The following is a 19,548-nucleotide window of genomic DNA, read 5'->3' as shown; positions in this document are numbered from 1 at the left end:
ATGCAAACGGCAAGCAGGAACGATCGGCAAACGCCATGACACCTATGACATTTTCCAACAAAGCGAACGTTACGGGACTTGTCGAGGTGAACAAATTTCCTACCCCTGTGCTGTCAGTCAGATTCGGGCTGAATGCCGAATTCCGGGCGAGACAATCGGACAAATCGGACACCCTTCCAAAAAAGGACGCTCAATGGGGTTTTTGCTAGTTTGGCTGTGTGCTTATTTGTTTCAGCTTCGCATTTATTCCCGTTTTTTTTTGTTTTAGCCAGCTTTCGTGCTGCTTATGCATACCTCGCGCGTTGGTACTACACGCGTGATGGTTACTATGAGTTGCGTATGGTAAATTGCATTCCCAGCACTGTAACTGGGATTGCTTCAAGAGAGGCACGGGAAGGGAGTTGGCAGGCCCCATTACTTTGCCAGTTGTTTATGCCTCGCTGCGAACGATATTTCGTAAAGATTCGGATCAGATGTCATTCGAACGGGTTTCTTGTACAGGCAGCCATCATCATCATCCGCATCATCATGTCGAGAGAGAGAGAGAGGAGGGACCCGCCGACGAGCAGAAAGTCTGGATTCTGTGCTCTTCATCACTGCCAGTGGACTGTCATTGTTCCTCTTTGGCTATGGTTCTGTGCTAAGTCTACCACAGGAATGACAGCTGGTTTGTGCTTTCAGTCCCAGCATCAGCGGAGGAATAAAAAAAACAACCAAAACCCTGTAGAAGAAGGGCAATTTTTCTGTTGCACTGCGTACTCAGCTCATGATAAAAGCTGAGATGTTGATTTTTGATGCAAAAATGACACGTTTCGAGAGGAAGCAATAAAGGCTACGGTGTCAAAAGAGCACAAAACAATAATCCACCCCTGTCGTGAAGGTACCCGTGCAAACAACGGAAACGCCAAACCACCAACCATCGCCGACGGTCTCCACCACCAGGCATCATTATTTACCCATTCTTATGGAGCCCGAAACCAAGAACACTGGTTGTACATTTCAAGGGCGGATATAAGAATGCCACGTATTCTTCTAAAGGGTTTTTGCCCTGCACCGGGGGAACCTTCGCAATGCGTTCCTTCCCTTACTGTCGACGATCGCACAAAAGGATCGCACCTTTGCTTTGTTTTCCGTGTGCGTTTTGAATGTTAGAAGCGGCGGCTAGAAGCAAAAGAAAAGTTTCACCTGTTACATGGCTGGCCGTACTTGGCCAACACTGCGGCGGTGTTTGAAATTGTTTTGACAAATTGAGTGAGCATTTTATTGTGGTGCGTTTCCTGCCGGATCGAAACATCCTGCACCGGATGTTTTATGTCCGCTCGGTACGAATTCGTGTCGGGAATTGTGTATGAAAAAACGCACGAAGGATTCCCGTTTTTTGTTGTTGCGTTTTTGGCGGGTATAAAGAACCATCGTTTGAAATTGTGCTTCAAGCCATATTGACATTGAGCTTAAACTACCCTTGAAGGGCATTTAGAGCTCTTGAAAGTCGTACCAGCACCGGCGAAGCAAACAAAAACGAGGCCACGAGTGAACAAATATTTCTTCAAATTTTCGTTCGCTTTCGCGGGAAATACTTTTACCTTCGCGCGGGGAAGCGCTTTCTTCTGCTGCTCCTCACAGTCTTGAGCTTGTTTGTTCATCAAATATAGAAAAAGAAAAAGGAAACATGCGCCCAAAGATCGCGCTGCCGATGCCGGTGGTAGATTAAGACACGAACGTCATGGTACGTTCGAAACATGCCTCAGGGGTGGAATGTCGCCGTGGTTTGTAACGTTCGGGAGAAACCACAACCCGCCGAAATGCGGTGTCAAGAGATCCCGAACGAGATCGTCCGGCCGGCCCAGGGGATGATCATCGTAACCATCAAGATCTCGATCGAAATGCCGGCGTTTCGGTGAAAGGTAGTTTCCCTTTGCACGATCCATCCCCGAGATCCCCAGGGATCTGGCCATGGGTCGGTGGGAAATTAATATTTACCTCGGAACACACCGCACCATGGCTATGGGATGTCACGGTGTGTGGATGCTGGTGATATGATGCCAAGGTGGAAAGACACAACACTGCCCGAAGGTGTGTCCCTGTTGCTATTGCCAGCATGATCGGTGGAACGGCAAGACGCCCGCAGAATGTTGGCCTTGTGGTGACTTATGAATTTTGTATTGAAGTCGGTGTATTGGTATGGATGTGGGAATAGTTAGATGGTGCCTTAAAGGTAATCAGGACATTGTATGACAATTTTACGACGATCAGTTGTGGGTACAGGGTTGTAGATACATAAAATACGACTTGTTAGGTGTTGTTTCACACGTCTATAAAATAATCCTAAAAACGTTTAGTATCGATTGTTAGTATTTGTACTAAATTTGTACTAAAATATGTACTAAACGTTTGTGAAGTGTGCGAACAAAACATTTATCTTTATTTACAATTAAGTATTTTAGCGATAAACTTTAAATACTAAGGGATCTACTAAAAGTACAATAGAACAAAGAAAGAAAGAGTGTAACGGGAATTGCAACGTTTTGCTTTACTTACCAAGGTAAATTGTAATCGAGTTAAGTAAACAACATTCTTTGTTAATATTTTGGCATCTGCCGATTCATTAGAGTCAATTAAATTGTGCCCGAAGCAATTACAGCTAATAATTACTTTAATGATAGATTTCTAATTGCACCACCAGCGTCTATAGCTCAATTCTATTGACTTCCAAATAGGACTATAGAAACAATGCAGAATTTAATCAGCCGTTTTTTTGTGCCAGTGACTTTCTAATTGCTTCCAGTGTGCTGACCGTCTCATTTTTGGCCAATGTCTCCGGTTTTGATTCCGGCCTAGTGGAAACCGGGTCCTAAAATGGACATCCGGCGGCCGTGTGGCACCGTCGGAAGTCGAAGATGACGGATGCCTGGAATGTTGTTTCATTCTACGCGCTTCCTTACTCGGCATCCGTCTCAATTCACGGAGAGCCGGTTCTCTAACCCCCCACCGCCTCTGTACGGCCTCACTACTAATTAGCCCTAGCACTAGCCGTCTAGGATGGGCCTTTTAGCAATCGAGGTGGATTTCCTCACCCCAACTTCAACAAAACCCTGCCTGCCTGGTACCTGTTACCTTCAGCTGATAATTGATATGAAATTATTGTACCATCATCAGCTATCCCACTCTTCCCTACGTGCGAGAGCAACATTACCACGGTGCAGCACGGAATGCACGTAAACCACTTGCACAAAAGGGGGCCATTTATGCATTGGCCCGCTGGCGGTTGACAAAAGGTACACGCATAAAAACCGGGGTAAGGTAAAGCAGGCACACTCATACATGCGCTAACAAATGAAACAGTTAGCAAGCCGGTAAGGAAGGATCCGCTCTTCGATCACTGTTTGTGTCCCTCCTGGGTTGGAAGATGCGAGGGGGAGCAGAGCAGTTCCATTGTCTGCGGGACGGACAGGAATGCAGCAGCTAAAGACACACCAGTACGACGCACGTTCCAGGGACTTTATAACCGATGGGACCATAGTTGGCGTACGTGGCTTGTCCAAGGTCCGTTCGTGGTCTGGTCGTGAGTACGCTTGGAGCTATTTCGAAATTCTCCCTTTTTTTGCCCGCTTACCCGGGGAGTGTTCCGCATGATTTCCTCTCGCAAAATCCTGTGTTCTGGCAGGAATGGTAATGCCATACCGCGAAATGATGTGATCTTTATTAAGAACATTTATCGAAGACGCGATAAAACTGTGTAATTGTACGAATTTCAAATTAATGTCGCAGCCATTTTTAATGAAATGGTTTTGTATTATTTCTACCACCGTTCGGTACTTTGTAAGTGTGCTGGAAACTATTGTTATGATCATTATTTTATGATAAATTAGATGCAGATATTGATTAGATATTTGTGAAAATTCCCTTCGAGTTTAACTGGCTTGTTTTTGGCAAAAAAAAAATTGAAGCTCACTAAACTATTTGGAGTGTAATTTAGGATTAACGAAGCCTGTCTCTGTTTATTGAAGAAAATATAATTGCGGGATGCTTTTGTCGCGATCGCTGGTATAAATTAATTATTAGCAAGCTTATACTTTTCTCAATCGCTCTAGGAAGATCGATTGCCCCTCCCGATTGCAAACGTATTTTACTATTTCGCAACGAACAAATGTGTGCCTCAAGGCGACGAAAAAAAAGCGGAGGAAAAAACCATCATTTCCCGTGCCACGATGGTCAGGTTCAGCCGGGACATGCATGGATATCAAAAATTCATTAATAAAAACCCACATTAGCTCGCGGTGCTAATATGCGTCCTGCATACGGAACCAGGACTGGGCATTTCCCTCTGTTTCCCTAACCGTAGGTATGCAGCACAAGATGCGACTCGTACACTTGTTATGGCGCAGGTACGTACGTTCGGTTCGGTTGTGGCATTGTGATGGAAATTTGTGATGTTGTCCTGCCCTCGCAGGTCCATCAACTTCGTCATGGCCGATCGTGCCACGGTTGGGTTGATCGGTGTGGCGATCGTCTTGTGGCGATTTCCGACGGGATATTTTTCGTCCCGAGTTTGCAGCCAGGGTACAGGGGTCCGTATCAGCCGTGCCGCCATCTTGGGCGGGAAAGCGCTTACTAGCCGCTAGGTAAAAGAAACGGCCAGATGAGCTGTGTTTTGTTTGAGCATGCATAATTTGCATGCTAGCGAAATGTGTTTACACACGCCCGGAGGGATGATCTAATGTTTATCCTATACTTATCGGTTACGGTGAAGGTGTAGCCTTAAATCGAAAGCATTATTCATCTTGGTTAAGGGTGCACATGCAGGGCACCATAAAACACAAGGTGTTTTATGCATTAGCGTAATTTATCTTAACATTTGAAACATAACAGTGTCAAAATATCAAAAGCGAAGTGTTCTTTAGTATCAAAATGATATGACACACATCAGTAACATTTGTAATGTTGTCGCCTTAAAGGTAATACGATGTTTGGTAGAAATAAATACACGTTTTATCTTTAATTCAGTGTTCTTAAGCCATAAACAGTATTTGAACTTATTATATACTTGTGATTAGACAAAGAGTTGAAGAACTTGGAGTATAAAAGACATTAAAGTAATGAGTCAGTATTTTTGCAAAAGCAGAGAGCAATTTAATAAACGATAAAAAATCTACGATAAAAAATCTAAAAACGATAAAAATATTCTTTGTTAAAGTATACTTGATGAATAAAAAAATAGAGAATAAAGAAACGAAACCGAAAACCCAACAAGTCAATCAATCCGTTCAACCGAAAAGTTGTGTCTCCTTGTGACAACCCAAAGTAATTCTCTGAGGAATATGAAAGAGAAAATGTACAAAAGCATATCAACAGATATGTAAGTACTGTGAAAAATACCACAAAAAAGGGATGCACGTGAGAGCACGTGAGCTAAAGTTTGCTAATCAAGGGATAAGCAGAAACTTTATTTCAATATTCTGCCAAGCAACCAATATCCGACTACAGTAATGTCCAGTCGGAGAACTTTTCTGTAGGCTCGACAGGCGAGACAGCGCCGAACGTAAGCAGCTCTGGGGAATGTCACCAAAATAGCAACCGCACAAGCGTAACATAACCCGAATCACCGCAAAGCCATGCTACATCACTAAGCCGGTTCAGGAGTTACACTGGGGGAGCGTATTTGTACTCAGACACACATACACCAAACGAAAAGGGTCAGTTCAGTTCCGACGGGTTTGTTGCAGCTCGTACTGCTTTGTTTCGTTCCACGCAGCCACAAACCGAACCGGTTCCGCAGCAAGAAAAATCAGCGAAGACAGCATACAAGCAGAACAATCAGATTGGCAATCAAAATCTTCGATATGAGATATGAGTCAAGATGACAAACTCAATCAGTGTGTTGCGCTCGGTGGCGGTAGCCAATCGCCCGCCGGTCCTTACCTTCCGTACTTGCAACTTATCGTTTGGCACCGTTGCTCACTGGAAACGATTTGGCAAACATGACCAAAAGCGTGAGGTTTTGGTTTTTTTGGTGGACAAGTGAGAACCACTCCAGTTTCTACAAGCACAATCCGGCACAGAAATTGGAGATTTCGAGTAGAGAAACGGGTCCAAATGTCAGTTCATGCCAAAGGGAAAAAGGACAACGGTGTGGTCCATGGGGAGCGGTTTTGTCTCCGTGGAGGTATGTGCATTCGTTCAATGCAGTACACTAACCAGAAGACCAATCGATCTCAAGACGCTTCAGGTTTTTTTTGGTAGGCTTTTGTTGAGGTCCCAAAAATATTGAAAAATGTTTTTAGAAAGCTCTATTTTGAAGTTCTCAATAATTTCAAGGATTTTATATAGTAGTTATTATTGGCTATTTATATATATAGTGATAACATTTTCGACATCTCCCTTCTAGAGTGAGAAAAAAATGTTATAAGCAATCATTTCTTTATGATCTCCTTCTTTAAATCGGTGACAACTTCCGCCTATAAACTCTATAATATGAATTTCATTGTGGAATCAGGTTTGCACGTTGTACCAAATCAATAATTAACAGATCAAACAAACGTTTTTGATTGTTATCTTGGAACTGGTTGAAATCTTACACTACAACAGCAATGTCTGACCGTACCAGTTATACGCATGGCGGCAGCAAATCAGTACCAAAAATAAAAAAAAAACATATAAATACAAAATTGAACATAAAGAACACGAACACATCCGGCAGTTTGGAGTGCGGGACAGCAGAGTTGTATGGTCACATTCCACCCGCAGTCCACTATACCCAATTGGGTGTCCCAACTGTCAAAATCGAACTCTCTGCGTAGTGCAAAACCGGACCCCGGGGCCCCGGGAACAAATTACGATCGAACGCTCCCGTACGGGTCAACACATTCCATCCCCTCGTGACCGTACCACAAAATGGATCGATCATCCGTGGTCTCCCTTTTATCCGACAGTTGGCCGTACGACAACGTACTCCGCCTGGCTTCTGCTCCTAAGAAACAAATCGTGGTAACATAATCTGACAGATTGACAAGCGGCCATCTGTTTCGCTCACGTATGTGTAATCGTTTGGGAGTGCTGTGTGCGGCAGTGCTCCCGGTTTATTTCGGTTTCGGGAATGGGAGCAACGAATTGTATGGCCAAATGTTGGAACTCCACCGCAAGCGTGTGCTGCTACACCCGGGACCGGGACCGAGAACCCTTTTCGGCGAAATAAATGATTTCCACAGCGGGGCTCGTTGTGATTACAAAAAGGGTGGTGGAATATTTGGAGAAATCTGGCACGCACCCTTCCATGCGTTGTTCTTTGCTTCAATCCTCGTCTGAAATGATATTTTCTAGATCACTAAGTGGAGCGTTTTCGGCGGCAACTGACATTTCTTTTCGGGAATGGGAATTTACTAAATCCGAACAGTAAAGTATCTGAAGTATTTTAATTCTCATTAATTCTTTTTTTCCATGAATAATTACAATCCGGGTCGGAAAGCAGGGAAGCTTCCGCTAGACGAAACCCACCCCAACAAAAACTGGTTGCGAAGAAAGTAGCTTTAACACGATGATCGATTTGTGCGCAGGATCGGTTGTTCCCTGCAAGCTGTGAGCTGTAGGAAGTGACCAGTGTTGTGTTCCAACATGTGCAAAACTACCGTAAATCTTGCGCTTCACTGAACGCATGTGAACGTGCATGAAGTGATCTCCAATTTTCGGGACGCCAACTGGATTTTTTTTTCTCTCGAAGTTCCCAAGTGATCTGTCATATGAACTGGAGGTTCCAAGTCTTTTAAACGGCGAGCATCAGTATTCCAATTTAATTTTTGAGGATATTTGTTTTCTGTAAACAGGACTGGATGATGAGTAATTACGATACAATCGCTAATTAGGAGATATGTACGTCTCGTGCAACCAGCTCAAACGATGGATGATCGAGAAGAATCGAACCTCTGGTAGGAATGTTGTCCTTTCGGGATCTCTCCCTACCTTCGGGATAGCATTGTCCAATTTTTTTTTACAATGGTGGATAAGTTCGTCAGTTGCTTCAATTCCACAATAATTACTCCCCATTACACTGTCGGGCTTGAGCTGCCGTGTTGCTCTTGCAATGACACTCACGATCATGCCGATTCGTTGTTGTGCAGCATCCGGACATATAACACTCCCATACCACGATTGGTTGTTTGTGTTTGACCAATCGTACAACCGATTGGCCAGAGATATATCTGTTGTGCAAACTATTTTGAACTAATTAAGTTGTTGCTTAAACTGAAGCGACCCGCAACATTACATACTTCATTGTTATCACTTGTTTTCTTTGGGTCCTTGCTTTGTGCAGTCTTACGTAAACCACGCCTCGGATTCCAGTCTCAAAAAAAATCCTTCTCCATTTTCGCCCAATCGACGTAATGAACGTGTGGAAATGGACAACTTTTTAATAGCCGATCGCTACAATAAGCGTCTCGAAAGCGCAACAGTTTGGGCGATTTTAATGAATTCATGCGAATCAATCAAGTTGGACTGTTTGAACCTGTGTTCCGTACAATCTTCAAAGTTTTATAGCAATTATCGAAACGGAGGCTGACTGATGTTGTTTTGGGGGGCAGTCGAACGATTGGCCGCTTAGTGCCGCTATGTATAACCTGCACTCCTATCTGCCTGTACTGTGTTTGATTGAATCGATGCAATTAGAAGTGACGCGACGTTGTTCCCTGGAAGGCTGCAATAATTACTGGCCTTCTTCTTGCCGATCAAATGATGGGCAAGGAAATGGAACTCTACAAATATTTCAAACCTGATGATTGGTGATGGTCCTTTTGGACGATTAATTTGTTGCTTTACCGAAATATGTCCCGGGTCCCAGGAGGGAAGCGAACTATTCCAAGATTGACTCCTCAAAATTGTTCCTGATCGTTTTCAAAGGGAGCATATTTTGTCCATGCACCATGTTGGACCATCATACCGCATTTGGTTTTTTTTTCGACGTTGTAGTATCTCAGTATTCCATGCAGTAGGTTGTCTGGTTTTGCACCCAACTTTTCACCAGACTGACCGAAACCGTGGAATTTGCACCGTGAGCGTACCTGCTGCTCCTTTGCAAAACTGAAGGCATTCGAAAACATACTGTCGGCATTGGTGGCATTACATAAGAGGATTAAAAGCGAAGGAAAATGCAAAATATTTAGCGACAAGCTGGTAAAAATGTATCCACTGGTAGGACGAACAGGAGGGCCCAAAAAGCGAAAACCTTGCTCGGAACCGAACCGGGTGGTATATTTTTTTTTGCTTTGCAGATTGTATCATGCTGATTCTTTTTCTCTCTCAACTCTGTCTCTTTGGACACTTCAATTCTTTCCATTGCGCGGCCAAAAGGATCCTTTATGACATTGATTTAGCGAGATTTTTTATTCGCCTTCGCCCCTTTTTTTTGCTTTTCGGTCTGTTCGGTCTTTTGTCGTTTGGAAAGGCACAACAGGTAACAGTGATTTCAGATAGGTAGCTTGTTATTCTTGATACTATGTACCCCCTTTGAATGGTTACTTCATTCAGCGGTGTTACCGTTCGGTTTGGAGCTTTGAAAAAAATCCTTACAGGTGCACACCCTGGGCCGTTGGTACGATGAAGGAAGCTCGTACCTGTCCCATTCACCGTCACGCGTGAGATGCAATCCGGTGCGGTAAATGTGGATTATTTGCCATGGTAGATGACATCATCTTACACGCGCGGTACATTTATGAAAGGTGTTGTGCTACACCACCCGGGTTAGCAGTAATGCACCGGGGAGGCGGATTAATCGCAAAAGCCGACGCTAATCTTTAGCGGAAGAAAGCTATCTTCTACAGGAAAGTTTGCACACACATAATACACTGTATGTAGTGATCCGTGGATGCTGGGTGTATTTCAAGGATTTTTGAATTAAGAAAAAATGCTGACTTCAATACATGTCATGGGACTTTATGTGTTGTTTAAAGTTTACATAAAAATTGAATTTTATTTCTTATACTGGTTGGTTATTACCAAGTCAAACATTGTGGATCAGAATCTCAGACTGACCTCTTTAGCAACGATTTACTACAATCTTTGGTCTGCGTGTTGTACGAAATTGAATTTTGATTTAAATTTTATTTGAGAATATCTAACAATACTAGATAAGTTCGGAAACTTGCTATTTCTACGTCAGTATTGAAAGAATAAAACAATTGTAGGAATTAAGTACGAGAACTTCAAGACATGAAAAGCCACAACACTAAGCCAAAATAAACAACGATTGTAGAGGTACACCAAAAGAAGCATCCAGAAGCCATCGTCAGATGAGGGAGTTGTCAATCCTTTGTATGAAATCTGCCATACTGTACCTAAGTTGGAAACATTGCATTGGTCCTATATCTCGCTTTGCCGATTGTTCAAATCTTACGGTTATAAATTTGTCTTAAAACTACTTTCTATTTAAGCACCAACTCTCCATTAGAAGTAAATCACCTTTCGATAGCCTTAATATTCTTTTTGTGACCTAGCTTAAGCTGCACTCAAGCCTTGTGCGCAGTATTAGCACACAGCCAAGCGTTGTTTGCGTGTCCGAACTTGGTTTTTGGTACGGTTCTCAGCGAGATCGTGTGCCCAAATTATCAGCACTTCAGCGTTGCACTATGGCATCGCGTGAAGTTCGTGACGTAAAGCCATTTTGATTCTATCAATTTTGTTTCACTCTGTGTTTGTTGGTGCGTTTGTTTCACTCCTTTTGGCCACCTTAATGCCAATCCCAGCTAGATGCTTTTCTCCTTCAAATCCCTTGCAGTTGTTCGCGCAATTTTCTAACCGATTTTTATACCCCGATAATTGCACTTAATAGTTTTTGGGCCAGGGAGCGCACAGCTATCGCAGTACGGGCCGTTTTCTACGTTTTGCGGTGTACGCGCAAGCAAGTAAGGTCTTATTTTATGGTGACCCAACCATAGCCCAAATGGTCTGTACGGGCGCAACGGTGGCAATTTATCGGGATTGCGAGCTGGAAGACACCGTACAGTTCGCCTCACACTGGGTAAGCTTTTTGTCAGATTTGAAACTGTTTCCGTTGTTGTACGGGTTCTATTTTGTTCGCTTTCTCTAAAGGGCCACCCCTCGGGTGGGCCGCCGGGAATTGATTTTCTACCATGCTGTGAGCTGCGATGTGGCTTTATTTTTCTTTTTGTAAGGAAATTTAATTTTCTGCATATCTGCATGAGGTTTAGCGTAGTGTTTTTTTAAACTAAATCCGGGGCATCGTGTTTTTTCAGTCAAATTGCATTATAAAATCTTTTTGGGATTAGGAGAGCAAGCGACGAACCTGCTGTTATGGAATATTTTGACAGAAAAGTTTTTTGCTATAAAGCTATATTTTTACTATAATCGTTTAAAAACGTCAAATTACTAAACTAGATGCTTAAAATAGCTCGATAAATACACGACGTTAAAGCCTATCATTGTGAAAATCCATTTCTATCTTTATCTTAGTTTTATTACGTATTATTATTACAAATAGAATCATGTTTATCATTAAGAAGAAAGGCCAAAAATTGAAGACTTTAGGTAACGTCTCTTGCAGTACTTTTTCCAAAAAATTTAAATCACTTCCTGGCGTTCGCTTTCCCATCTGCATCTTTACAACTTCATAACTAGCGAAAGTAGTTCTCAGTCGTTATGGTATTTTATGCACAGTTTAACACCGTTTATCGCAAACGTGGAGCCTACATTTTACTTTCCACCAGATTGGATCAACAACAAAAAAAACTTAACAAGAAATAAACAATGCTGTACCGCATTTTGAATACCCTTGTGAAAAGAGCAAAGAAATAAGTCATAAACGTGTGGGAACCTGGAGAATGTTACAGCCGTTCCGAGCATGGCTAAAGGCACTGCTCGACTTGTGTTCGTGCGTGGTTCGTTTTATAGCTTAAGTTTCCACCATAACCATATTGGCCAAGCGATGGTACTGCGATTCACTTTCACTGGGCACTATTCTGTGGTAATTATGGATGGAAAATTGTAGCACCAGCGATTGTTAATTTCATGGCAAACAATCGTCACCAAGATTTTAGATCAGAATCGAACAGCAAGTAGTAATCTTTGCCGGGGTTAAAGATAATTTTATCACAAAAAACAGTGATCCATTGGCCAACGATTAGCAGCAGATGGTAATAAGATGGCTGCAAGTGTAAACCGCTTACCTTTGGAGATGATCTGTTGTTTACACAACGGTAGAAGGCATAGAGGACACATAACTGTACGTTGCTGATAATCGTCTTAACCTCGTTATTTCTCCCTTGTTGATTCGCCACAAAGAAAGCAGAAACAAACAACAAACCAAAGTTCGACAAAGTCTCAACAAAACAAAAAAAGCGAGAATTTATCTTGATGAACAATTACATCTTGATTTGACCGATAAATTCAATCACGCCAATAAAGACAATCGTGACCGGGGGAAAAAAATCTTCTTTTCTTCCCTCTCTCTCTTTAGCGGTTGTTAAAAACTCGTAGCAGGACTTGAACAATAGAACGGAACAATCGACCCCCACTTCTCTTAATCGATTTAAGATTTGTCAATGTGCTGGAAACAAAGAGAAAATCGAGTGGTAAAGAAAAGAAAGGCCCTCGAAAACAAACCATACTACAGGAATTACTCGTCCTCGATGGCAATTTGATTAAATTACTCATCGTTTTCCTTTCTCTACACTCTCCCACATTATCATTCACCACCACTGTATTAGGCGCGGGCGATGGCCAAAAGGTATCTCAGAATCATCAAGAAATGATAGCATTAGTCGTAGCCGCTTCTTCCCTGAGATCGTCATCCTACAATCGTTTGGCGGTGTTGATGCTTATCGATGTGAAATTAAGATGCGATAAAAATAAAGCACAAAAACAAAAGATTCACCAAACTGTCCAATTTGGGTCAATGCAATTATTGCTGGCCCGGGCAAAACAGATCTGAACTGTTGATTGTTTGACACGTAATGTGTTTTTGAAGGTGTATTGTAATGTGCCATCTTATGGTTTGGGGTTTTTTCTTTTTATTTCTTCTGCCACAGCAACAGCTGGTGACCGATGTGTGAGGCGCGTTTGTAATTGATTTGTTGAGCCGTACATCAGTAAATCACGCACTCGTGGGTTTTTGGGATGGTTGTCGTCGAGAGACGAGGTACGGAAATGCTGCTGGATTTGTTGAATGATTATGTTTTTCGATTACTCAAGAGGGTGCAATTTTTGCCACCTGTGCGCATCAAATCATCGAGCAATGCGGCATAATGGCTGTTGTTTCCCAGCGCACTGTAGAAATAAAATGGGTGATCATTATTGGAAGCACGAAGTTATGAGCAAACTATTAGTTACGTTTAATAATAGCCCTTTTTGTTAGTTGTGCATGCACTTTTTTAGGGGTTTTACTTTATTTTTTTGTTCAAATTAATTTTAGCAATTAAGTTATAGCAAAATTAAGAGAAAAATTATTCGTGATAACGCGCGAAACAGGTAGTATAAACTGAACAAGTAGATGAATTTATTATAGCAAATGAACTTACTATAAACTTGCCGTCTACTTATGAACATGGAGAATATGGAGTTGGGACACCAAGAGTTACAAACAATTAATATATAAAAAATCTTCTTCTCATTCAAGAGCAATGAAATTTCTACAATATTTACCATTGTTTTACGGGTGCATTGAACTTAAAACATGTGTAAGTGGCTTACTATTTATTGTATTCACATAATGTTACAACCGTTTTGGTCAAACAGGAAACGCTCGAAATATGTTTTTCATAAATTGATTTTGCAATTATATTATTTCCACAAGAAAAAAGGGAAACCGAAAACAAACGACTACAGCAGCTTATTTGAATAAGTCCAAGCCCAAAGGTTGTTAGTTCCAAATTTGTTTTAGAAAATCGCTTCTTATTACCGGCCGCAAAGTGGTCAGTGGCCAATTACAATACAGCACATTAAAATCAATGCAATTTAGGTACCGCAATCACAATGTTACCATCACATTTTCTAACTGCCATCGGGAAAAGAAAGGCCTCAAAGTGCATTTGGTTGAAGTTTTCGCAAAACATTTTTTCCACTTTTGACATGGTGGCTAAGGCTTTGTACGTCCCAAAAAGACGGAAACGCATCCATGGCCGGAAAATGATACTTAACCCTTATGAGCGAAACGATAATAATTCTTCGTAATCCGCTTGAACTCCCTTGAGATGGAAATTAGTAATTCTCCGCTAACCTCCCTTAACCACCATTCCGCTATCGGTATCGGTTTAGTCCAAGTGGGTACGGGGGTCATTAAATCGGATTAAAAACCTATTAGGAGGTATTCGAACCCGGCTTAAACGATGTGATCGAAGGGAGCCCGAAATGAAAAGAATAAGTAATCAAACAACAACAACAAACCGCGCCTTCGATCAATTCTGGCAAGATCGTTTTGTAACGGGAGTTTTGACATTTCTCGATCGAAAAGTTCATTCACGATCGGAGCAAGAATAATTATCCTTTACGTTGTGTTTTAGGCTACCGGGTGAGGTTTTTTTCTTCTTCACAGGAAACGAAAGGTTACACAGCTAAAAATAAGAAAGTACGGTTTTAGGGTGCCACACTGATGTCTAAATGCACTAATTGCTCTAATCTTAACTGGCAGAAAATGCTTTTCGGGCCGTACTTATCGTGCAGTTAAACTTGATCGATTCGACGGATGTGAGAACTGAAATTCACTTCCGCAAAACCATTGCCAAAAGGCTACTCTATTGGTTGCGAAAGATGAGCCAGTTGCACATTCTCGCTGTACAGCTCTCGCAACCAAAACATGAAATAAATCATTTAAATCACCACGCGGGTTCCGTTACGGACGGAAACTTACCGATAGCAGTTGAGAATCATCTCGATGTGGGATGCGTGTGTGTGTGCCGTAGCGCAGGGTTTTCTGCAAGCGTATCTGTGGAAAAGGCAATAACAAAATGGGAAATAAATGAGTACGTATTAAGATAGTGAGAATTAGTGTGAAGAATTGGGGCGAATGATTTAGTGTGGACAACATATTTTTTTATTGAAGTTTTTTTTTTGTTTTGGTTTTCCTGGATCTGAGTAGCAGCGGTAACCGAAAGCACATTTATCCCGGCGGTTATGGATGTTTAGCTGATTTATTATCGTAGCCTAGCGGAACAAAGTTTTCTCATATTGAAAACTACTTTATTACCTTTTGTCGAGGGGAGGGAGAGGACATTACATCTGCATAAATTAGAGTTGCGGGTGGGTTTATAGAAAAATTGAAATATTGGGGACAGTTTTTCTACTTCGACGCTCTGCATGGCAAATCATGATTAATGTGTTTGAAAGCTTTTGATTAACGAATGTGTTCGCTTAGAATCATTTGCATTGGGAACACGTTTGTGTGATGTCAGTATTAAATATTTGAATAATATATTTTTATAGTATACAAGTTCTCTAACCCCAATTTGAAAAACATCGTTGTAACCAGTATTTCTAATGCGCGTTTTACCTCCTTGTAGAAATTAAAATTTAAGGAAAAAGTGATGTCTTTAAACAATTTGTATATATTATAAGAATATGAAGAATTTAATTCAGTGTCGTTGTGAAATCTCACCAAAACCTAGACTTCGTTGGCAGGGCGAAGAAAAGTTGAAAAACGACGAACTCCAGAACTGAAGAAAGCAGAATCTGGTTAATTATCGGAATTTATCTGGTATTAGGTTTAATATTAATTCATCTTCATTATTTACTATAAAAAAACTTAGAAAAAACAACTTTATAATAAGAAAACAACCAAATCTTCAATAAACTAATGCATTTTGATAGTTTGTATTAGAAAGAAAATAATTTAAAGATGGTGTTGTTGTCTCAACAAACTTTAAATGAAAGAATACAAAAAAGTGGAAACAAATCTAGAACCAAGAGCACTGTATGCAGTTCGTTACCGAATAAGGAGTTGCTGTTAACGATGCGGCCACTTTAAAGAAGCGTTCGTCACCCGACAGCAAACAGTGCCGACAGCGATCGCCTAAGACCTTACGACATCGGGATCGAAAATTGAATCGTTTCGCACACCATCAATTCAATGCGTGCTTAGCCTATTCCCTCACTTGAAGTTCAAGCACAAAAAAGGACATATTCCGTTCTTCTTTCCATTGGTAGTAATTTTACTTTGCGGAAGCTACCCACGACTTTAATTACAATTACGATCGGTGGCTTTAATTCTCTGCATTTCATTCTAGCTGATGTGTTTTAGACGCAAAGTTTGCTAGGAAAACAGCACCCTTCTAAACAAACATTCAACCACCCCGAAAGGTACCGAAATCCGTCTCATGTTTATGGCGTTGGCAAGTCACCCGTTTGGTGCAGTTGGACGTCCGCAAGCCTGCCCGGCCAACTATTCGATCGTAAATTATCCTATCAAATTGACAATTTGACAAATGATCGTGAAGGTTGAATGCAGTTCGTCCTGTTCGGGCGTTGCGTACCCGGCACGGTTTTTTGTTGTTGCCGTTCTTGGTTTCTTGGTTCCTTTCCCGTTTCTTTCCGACACATCAGGATCCCAGGAAGGGTTTATACGAACGAGCGCGCGCGCGCACCCTGTCGCGTTGACAGATTCACCGGGTTCGTGGTTCGCGGTCCGTTCGCGGCATGTGCTTTTTAGTTCGTTGCAACGTCGCTTTCGCACGCGGTTCGCGTTTCATGATCGTGCCCGGGGAGGAAAATGTAAGGAGCAACACGGGAAAACATGGGCAGTATTTTTTGTGTGGCCTGTGGCTTTACTCCCAAGCAGCGCGTACTTGCATTTGGCTTCGGAAAGAATGGGCTTAGCGGTAGTGAATTGATGCACAATGCTTTTGTTTCGGATCGGTCTTGTTAATACTCTCGTCCCGTTTTTTTTCCAAGTTTTTGTTTTCGTGCTGTTGCTTTGCTTTGCCTCCGTGTGTGGCGCACTTCCGTCGGTCACTTTGGGCGCCTGGAGAGCGATGCAACAGCTTAACGTAATGTGTCGGTGAATACTGCCAGTTTTGGGGGACTTTCAAGCAAGATGAGCAAAAAAAGAAAAATAAAACTCCACCACCAAACAGTCAATTCCATCCACCACCGCAGTGATCCCGCATGTCGGACGATCTGTGATCATAATCGCGTGTCGGGATTCGTTGGCAAACTGCCGCCAGTTTCTTGGGTCGTATGATTGCCGAACACATCAACGTTTCTGTACGATGGTTTGAAAAATGAATTGTCTCTGCGTGCGAATGGCACGCGGGAAGCCATCCCTGATCGGATTACGGCGCACCAGTTGCCATTCGGTTTTTCTTAACGTTTAGTTTTTGACGCAGTCATTATTTGTGTCCCATCATTTCGTTTTCTGCCCCTTTTTGGGTGAGAGTATCCTCGCTTCATTTCCCCTTTCGTAGGTATAAATCGGAAAAGATAAGAAGAAAACTTGCTCCAAACAGGAGGGAGGACCTTAAAGCTCAGGAGCGTAGTAAACGACTCCTTCAAGCAGTGGGAATCGTGGGAAATAGAAAAGTAAAAACAAAAAACGGTCACATAATTATGCGTTTGCAGTTTGAAAATGTCACGCGACTGTCATTATCCTTTTATAGTACTCATCAACATTCTTTCGGTGTCTTCGCACCCGGTCCAACGGAGACGGTTGTCCCGAGAACATCGAGATGTTTTCTTATCATACGTTATACCCTTTTAAAGGCTTACTAGAAGTAGGGAAGAAGATCAAAAATTGTTCCAGTGTTGCATATAAATGGTTGAGATATAGGAAAGTTCAGAAAAATATATTTTTATAAAAAAATATAATAATTGACTCATCAATTTTCGTCCTAATGTTTATCGATAATTCATCTCATTGATAAAAAATCTTTAAGAAATGGTTGTAAAACATTGAATTTTTGTTTTAATTGTTCGATCTAATTTAATTAAATTTCACATAGAGATAATAAAAATATTATCAACTCAATTTAGTTTCACTAAAATTTTCACTCTTTTTTTTCGAACTCAAGGGTCTAATGTTTATTCACAGTTAATACCGATGGCACCACCCGTTTGCTTAGGCCACAGAAATTAATCCAATTATCTCAAATAAATAAACCATTTTGACAGCTCCATCGTTGGAATGGAATAGCCTGGACGGTGCTGTAGTGCGCTAGGGTGAAAGAAGAAGTAATCATACTAAGGCTGGAACTTTTTCACTATTACCGCACAAAAATGGCTAAAACAAAATGGCTAAAAAAAAGAAGACATTGTGGTCAAATATGGTAGTTAAGTGTTTCATTCCCAGCTTTCGATCACGATAAGCGGCAAAATCCTTTCGAGCGCATAAAGCATAAAAAAGGGAGAAGGAAAGGGAAGAGGCAAAGAGACACAAGCGGAGGTGAAGGAGAGACAGATTGTGAGTCTTTAACAATAACAACCACAAACACCTCACCAAAATCCCCATCATGACTTCATCCGAATGCTTCCGGTTTCCCCTAATATTGTTTTTTTTGTTTATTTCGGTAGGGTTCTTTCTGTTTTTTTTTGCTTCTTCTAGTGTTTTTTTGCAACCCCATCCCCCTACCTTTTACAGTGCCTTTGCGTGGAGTTTGCTAATTTATGGTCGACAATTTATTATCGGTGAATCATTTGCATTAAGTAAGCAATTTTGGCTTACTGTTTTTTTTTTGGTTTGGTTTTAGTCTGAGAAACTGCATCTACTTGTGAATCGGTTCGTTTCACGCGCCAACCCAATGGTGGATAAATAAACATAATCAAGAAAAAAATATAAAAGATACACGAAAAAGATGAATCCCATCTTATGGCATCGTTCCGACAGAGCACAAACGAAACGGAACGAAAACTTTTGCTTCAAAACTCTACCTAAATGTGGCCTTTTTTTTCGAACAAAAGGTTTGCAAAGACTCACTGCGGGGTGGGGTGGGTAAAATATGTGTGACACTTTGCGTTGTGTTATTTGTTTCACTGTTTAATGTTTTTATTTTACTTTTATTATTCCGTCCCTTCGCATCGTTCGGGGGCGGATTCGGGTTCGCGCTCTTCTGCTGGGCGCGCGCGTAATGGAAGTTGAAAAGTGCGCCATAACTCAAAACGTCACTGTCATCGCTGTCAGATGGTGGCCTTTGGCGCGGTATGGTTTGAAATCGAGTATATCGTCCGCTTGTGCTTATGGATATCAAATTTGAACTGGTGACATTTTTTTGCGTGCATGTGTGTGTTCCTGTGGGTTAAGGAACGCCCTGGAACCGCTCCTCTTAGCGTACGAATCATTAGAGCAATGGACGGAGCAGCAAAGAGAGCTTCCATGGAAAATTGAAATAAAATTGTCTTTTGCTTGGTATTAAGCGACAGATAAGAAATAAAACGTTAACTTCAGCTTCTCAAATGGTTCTCTGCGAGGGACAAAACCCATTGGCCTCCGACATGTTATTCTTGAGCGGTAAAAAGGTTAAGGAAAATCGACCCCATTTTTTCGGGTGGTGCTGGTCGGTTAGCGTGCCAACGATCCACAAAGATTTCACCCTCAAGCCACTTATGCTTGATCCACCTTCGCGC

At 41.7% G+C, this 19,548-nt stretch overlaps 2 protein-coding genes across 4 annotated transcripts in view; one reads left to right on the top strand and one right to left on the bottom strand.

Annotated features, from left to right (window-relative positions):
- Positions 1-19,548, top strand: part of LOC125762229 (atrial natriuretic peptide receptor 3) — a 106,634-nt gene that overhangs the window by 7,394 nt on the left and 79,692 nt on the right. The window lies entirely within an intron of this gene.
- LOC125762221 (F-box/LRR-repeat protein 7) overlaps positions 1-19,548 on the bottom strand; it is a 70,353-nt gene that overhangs the window by 15,763 nt on the left and 35,042 nt on the right. For 2 of the 3 annotated variants that reach the window (XM_049424075.1, XM_049424074.1), the window contains exon 3: positions 14,849-14,923. The gene's annotated coding sequence lies outside the window, so the exon portion shown is untranslated. Of the gene's footprint in view, positions 1-14,848; positions 17,891-19,548 lie in introns of those variants that run through there. The other variant, XM_049424076.1, reaches the window with a different exon arrangement.

The sequence above is a fragment of the Anopheles funestus genome, chromosome 2RL (assembly GCF_943734845.2).
Source record: "Anopheles funestus chromosome 2RL, idAnoFuneDA-416_04, whole genome shotgun sequence".
NCBI classification, from domain to species: Eukaryota; Metazoa; Arthropoda; class Insecta; order Diptera; family Culicidae; genus Anopheles; species Anopheles funestus.
Note: the sequence above shows the minus strand (reverse complement) of the source record. Positions and strands in the feature narration are given on the sequence as shown.